Source organism: Neovison vison, chromosome 2, assembly GCF_020171115.1.
Source record: "Neovison vison isolate M4711 chromosome 2, ASM_NN_V1, whole genome shotgun sequence".
NCBI classification, from domain to species: domain Eukaryota; kingdom Metazoa; phylum Chordata; class Mammalia; order Carnivora; family Mustelidae; genus Neogale; species Neogale vison.
Genome location: NC_058092.1, coordinates 99,515,694 through 99,521,693, shown reverse-complemented (window position 1 = coordinate 99,521,693; position 6,000 = coordinate 99,515,694). Strand labels below are relative to the sequence as shown.

At 55.0% G+C, this 6,000-nt stretch overlaps 1 protein-coding gene across 1 annotated transcript in view; it reads left to right on the top strand.

Moving 5' to 3' along the window:
• Nucleotides 1–3,537: 3,537 nt before the first annotated feature.
• The window catches only part of NGF (nerve growth factor), a 51,886-nt gene continuing 49,423 nt past the window's right edge, over nucleotides 3,538–6,000 (top strand). The window contains exon 1 of the mRNA XM_044238980.1: nucleotides 3,538–3,611. The gene's annotated coding sequence lies outside the window, so the exon portion shown is untranslated. The remainder of the gene's footprint in view (nucleotides 3,612–6,000) is intronic.

The following is a 6,000-nucleotide window of genomic DNA, read 5'->3' as shown; positions in this document are numbered from 1 at the left end:
GGTGTAGATCACTCTGCGGAGGAATTTGATAGTGGAAGGAAGTTGAGAAATCCGGCGGCTGGGCGGCAGGAGGACCAGCAGTTTCTTTGAGAGAGAAAAGGCAAGTGAACGTTCACCAGATCAGTACCCTGTAGAGACGAAGAAACTGAAGATCCTAGATACACTAGGGGCGAGCCCTGGGAGGAGGCTGGGACATTCCCCCCTTCCCCCAAGGGAGAAGACAGAGTCCCTGACTGTTGTCCACACACTGGCCTGCCTCTGCTCTCATACCAGCCTCCCCACTAGGGCAGGGTTGGCAGGGCGGGGCGGTTGGGGGGGGAGCAGAGGTCTCTCCCTAGGCCTCTTTCAGAAAGGATGGTAGAAAGCCAGAGCCAAGTTCTGGCCATGACCCTGGCCATTTGAACTTGGCGGAGCCCTCGTCCCTCCCGGGGCCCCTGTCTCCCCGTGTCAGGGAGGCAGCAGGGTAATCATCTCTGATTCCGTGGTCATGTCGTCTCAGGAAGCATTATAAAACGTTTTCTCCCCTGAAGTTTTTCTCCACTCTGATTAGAAAGAAGGAAAAAAAAAACAAAACCTGACTTGGAGCTGGAGCTACCACGTCCCCCAGCAACTGGGACAATATTTCTGTTCCCCACGTATTGCGAGCAAATCCGGCAATTCCATCAGTGCTGGCAGATCGCTGCCGAGCCTACTGGTGTTTTAAATAGCATGTGCACTTTGTCCTGGCTTCTGGAACGAAGCAAGGGACGGGCAGGAGCTTTATGCTCAGCTGAGTGTCGCTGTTGATGAGGCACTCGGTGGCTGCAGGCTTCCCGAAGCCTCAGAAATAACAATTGCTGCACACGCCACAATCTGTCCTCCGAGGCAGCAAATGCATCAGCTGCTGGTTATTTTGATACCCTAGATAAAAAGCTCTTTCGAGAAAATCTAGTACAGGAAAACATTCTTATCCTCTGCTTGTCCGCACCATTCCTTCCGCCCGCTGTCCCTTGAGCTGTTTTGCATTCTTATAGTGAGTCGGGGCCTTAAAGTGACCCAGGAGAAGGCCATTGCCTTCGGGGCCCTTCATGCAAGTGGAAGAGGCAAGAGAAGGCACACCTGGCTACAGCTTCTGGGCCAAGGCCCCGCCTGATCAGTAACCTGATGGAAACCACTGCAGTGAGAATGGGTTGTCTGACAGTCACAGATGGCTCTAAGCATTTACTGAGCACCTACTGTGTGCCAAGACCTGTACCAGGACCTGGGGAGACCGTGATAAACACAGGTAGGGCCTACCAATCCAGCTCACACAAGAGCACGTGCTCTCTGATTAGGGACAGTGGCCATCTCACAGTGCCATGCACACAGCAGGTGCTCAATGAGTACTCTTTGGAGTGTTTTTTTATTTGTTTGTCATTTACGCGTTCTGATTTACTTGAGATCCTTAAAGTTCAGGGACAGAAACTGAGCTAGTCAGGGAAGGAAAGGGCTCTTATTAAACCAACATGTGCCATCAGAATATAATCAACAATTTGGGGGCTGGGGCGTCTAGGCTTATATTCTGCTTACATCATTTTAAATTTCCCTCTTACACACCACATGAAAGAGAACCACAAGTGCTTCAAATCCTTTTGTCCTTCTGGGTGATGCCACAAGTTTGCATACAAAAGCTCTGGATTCAACAAGCAAATTCTCTGCTATTCTAAAATTTAGAACGTCATCCCTAAATTCTCAGGCAGCTGTTAGGTAAGACTTAGGGCTGGTGCTTTCAGACAAGTTTCTACATGGCACAATTGATGAATGAATTTGTCCTATTGTCTGGAAATCCCTTTGTTAACTTAACGATATTGAAGTTCCTCATGCATCACCCAGACTCCAATGCTACCTCCACAGAAAGGCCGTTTATGGTGTCCCCAGTTGTTAGCCCCCTCCCCCGAAGTATGTTCAGCCCCCAGGGTGTATATGAACAACTCAGCAGTGAAAGAGCCTTTGCTGGGAAATAATGAGCTCATCCCAAAGCTAAGGCTGACTTTCAATTCTGGGGCTTTCTTCCTACGTCATCCTTCTCAGCCTGCATCCATGGAGTGGACTTAGGTATCCTGGCAAAGGTACAAACAGAAAGAAGGGAAGAATTCAGGCCGATATATCTTAAGGGCATTGCCAGGACCTAAGCAGAGCTTGACTTTGCTCAAGTGACCTGCACTGGGCATAAAGGGCCGCTCTTGGGCTTAGAACAGGAAGTCCACCCCTGTGTCTCCCTAAACCCCAGTACCTGAAGGTGACCTTTACCTGAAGAGTGCAGGCATGGTTTCATCAGAAACCTCTCTCCCCCCACATCTGTTCCTCCAGTGGCATCAGAAACAGGGTAGGGGGTTCAGCATACAATTTATGCAAGGAAGGAGTGAAGACATCGGAAGCTCTCCCCCCACCCCCGGAGGGAGTTGGGGTGTGAATTTTCAAAGACCTATGGATTCTCCGGAACATGACAGTTAATGATGCGCACTTGGTGAGAAATCTGCCTTGCTAGTTTGGGGCTGCGGTGGGAAAGGCCGGGCGGGGGATCCAGAGGCACTCCCCTGTGAGACTTTGAATCCAGGAACCCAAGAAATCTTGGAAAGACAGCCCAGAGATCCAACTTCACTTGAAGTCCACACTGGGAGGATAAAAAGGAATTTGTTTAGGGCCTAAGGTAGGGCACCAGGCTCTTTCTGCCTAGATCAGCTTAGAGTGACAGAACTCTTGCAAAACTGAAGAAAGCAGCAGACCCTCTAGCCAGAAAAAGGCACACACCCAACACAGACATACAAATTCGCCTACAATTTCAGAGGGGTTAGCAGCCCCAGCAAGGAAGCTTCTGGAACCCAGACCTGAGTCTAGGTCCTGCCGCATAAATCCTATAGCCTTGTCCCCATGCCAACTCGCTCCTGCTGGGGGAGGGGGGACGGCTTTAAAAAAAGCTGGTTCTTGTTCTCAAAGCCCCCACCTTCCACTGAATTGGAGGAACCCTGGCACCTGCATCTCGCCAAACTCCCCTGGGTGCTCTTTTCTCCCGGGGCGATGGGTGGCGTCCCAGGCCAAAAGCTCTCCGAACTCCTTAACCGCTGCTTTGAGCAGAGGCAGCCAAACCCTTGGGCACGGAGCGTGACGTCGGGCGGACCCCCGGAGCGCTGGCCTCAGGCGACGCTAGAGGCAAGGGTGGGGAAGTGCGAGGAGGTCGGGACAACTCCGCCCACAACCGCCTGCTGGCCCTGGGGCGTTCGAAGCCCGCACACCCCCCGCCCCCCCGCCCCGGTGCTCCAGAAAAACCCCGTCCAGGCCTTGCCCGCGAGGCCCCTCCGACCCTCGTGTGTTTCCCTTTGACCTCTGGAGGTTTGAACCTTTCCCCGGCGATGTCGAGCCAGCCCTCCTGGGAGCGATCGACCTCTAGCACCCAGGACCCCCTCCAGCCCGGCACCTCCGCCCACCAGAGCAGGTGCGGGGCCCGGGCTGAGGAGGGTTGCAGTGGGGGAAGGATTTGGAGTGAGTGACTCAGGAGTCCGGGAGGAGGGGCTAAGAATTCAAGAAGCTTGTGTTTGAGCAGCTCGGCGCTCATGCACAGCAGAGAGCGCTAGGAGCCGGAGGGGAGCGCAGCGGTGAGTCAGGCTGCCCCGAGCCGAGCCCCGAGAGGGACGCAGCGCGGGCAGGGGCGCGGGCTAGCGCGGCTGGGCTCCCTGGGAGAGAGTGCATGGATCCCGGTCTGGCGAGATCTCCGGGCACCCCCGAGGCTCCCGCGGGCTGAAGTGCAGCCGTGAGAGGAGCGTCCCGAATGGGTGCGGGAGCGCGGGAGCCTGGGCAGGCGGGCGAATCGCGGTGGTGGTGGTGGTGGTGGTGGTGGGCAGCGCTCTCTCTCTTTCGTCCCGGAGTTCCCTGCCTCCCGATGGCCCGCAGTCCGGGGAGGCAACCCCGGAGGCTGCAGTAGCCGCATGGCGATGCCTGGGGCTGCTAGTTCGAGGGCTGGAAGGGGACAGCGCGCAAGTGAGGAAGCGCGAAAGAGCTTCGAGAGAGGGATGCGCGGGCTGCGGGCGCGCCGGGGCGAGAGGAATGGTGGTCTGCACCGCGGAGGGCCAGTGCGCCCCGCGCTTCGGCTGCTGTGTGCGCCGAGTCCGAAAAGTGCCACGCCGTCCCCAGGTACCGGGACGACCCGGTTAGGGCGCGCTAGAAGTGTTGCAGGGAACCGAGTGAGGGTCTTCGGGCTCCTCCCGGCGTTGCTGGAGGGCTGGGAGACCCGAGTGAGGGGCTTGGGACTCGACGCATCAGGGGACCTCCAAGGAGCCGCGCTGGGCCGAGGTCGCCAAAGCTCAGCCCTGCTACCTGGGTCACACGCCTCACCTCCAGCTGTCTGCTGCCAGGTGTAGTAGGAGAAGCAGGCGTGGAGGGGTGGTGTGAGCAGCGCCTTGGGTCCAGGCGGCAAGAACCAAGGGGAGGCAGAGAGAGGACCCAGGGGTCAGGAAGCGGCATCTTTGAGGCAACATAAACAAGTGGCTTAGCTCTGTTTGATACAACTCTCCTTTAAAAAAAAAAAAAAAAAATCTCCGAGATTCTCGTGGAAGGTGTTTTCTGCTTGAACTTTCTCTTCCCTTGTGACTTGAGAGATTAAAAAAGATCCTGCTTGTTAGGCTGGTTTTTCCAAGTTGTTCCAGGTTGGAAGTTGTAACAGTTTGAAGGATAATTTATGGGTGTTTCGTGCATTAAAGTGTATTACAGCAAAGCCTTTTGGGTGCTGTGGATATTAAGGAAAACTTAGTGCACGTTCCCAGCTGGAAACCAAAATAGTGCTCTCCTGGGTGTCTCTGCCCCATCTGTCATCCAAGGCCAATGGAAATCCTGGAGAAAAGGCACTTGATTAATTGTCCTGGCTCCATCCTCTGGCCCCACCCACTGCCAGTGCCAGCCCCCTCCTCCCCTACACGTGCGTGGCCAGCTGCATTCTGGCCAATTCAGACATAGTGGTGGAAGGCCCACCAGTGACATCTTTGCAGGGTCTTCAGACTCTAGAAGCTGTCAGTTCAGCCACTGGAGGGGGAACACTTCTCCCTCCCGGAGCAGAGCAGAATGGGCAGCGGCACTTGGGTCCTGCCCATACTTGTTGAGCAGTGTTTACAGGTTGTTTTGTTGTTGTTGTTGTTGTTTGTTTGTTGGTTTTTACTGAATATCTGAAACTTTCTCCCTGTGTAGAGGAAAGGCTCCATTGGATCTGGATGGGTGCCTTCTGTGGGTCTTGTTCTGGAATAAGTCATATGTCAGCCTGGGCAACCCAAATGTCAATCCATGATGGGCAATGTTCCCAGAGGTTCAGAGGGGACTGCGGGACTGGGCAGCAGTGGTGGGGAGAAGTGTTGTGGGGTTTGCCACCGGAGCTGCTGGCCTTGACTAACAGAAGAGAGGCGTGTTCCTCCTTCTTGGGTCGTTGAAGGGGGCTGGGTTAAGGTCACATGCTGCCAAACTCCTCCTCTTTTTCCCAACATCTTTAAGCCGGGGGATGAAAAGGGCAGGCTTGAAGGGGAAAGTGTTAGGAGGCGCCACAAGTAGGAAACTGAGGTCTCTGGGGCATGGGGATACATGTCTTGAGGAACTGTAGGACCTGGGAGGATTCTTAACCCGCTGCTAGGGCCACGCCTTCCCCGGGCGGCCATCTTACCCCTGAAGCAGCCCAGGCCTGCTAGCCTGTCGGGAAAACTGGGTCCCAATCGGGACAGTCATCCTAGTCATGGTGACTCTTTCTGTACTCTTAGTCTTTCTCCAAAGAGTGAGGTTCTTGCCTCGTTCTGTTGCCCACCCTACCCCTCCCCCAGCCGGGGGGCCAGAGGGAGGCTTGATGCTATTCTTCCATGGAGAGATCTGTGCCATGGCCAGGAAGGGGGCCCCAGCTGCCGACATCAGCAGGGAGGGTAGGGCATGGCAGGGCAGGGCTGGAGCCTGAGGGAAGTTTCTCATCATTACTGAGATTAAATTGATGAGAAAATCTCACCTCTTCCCTTTGAA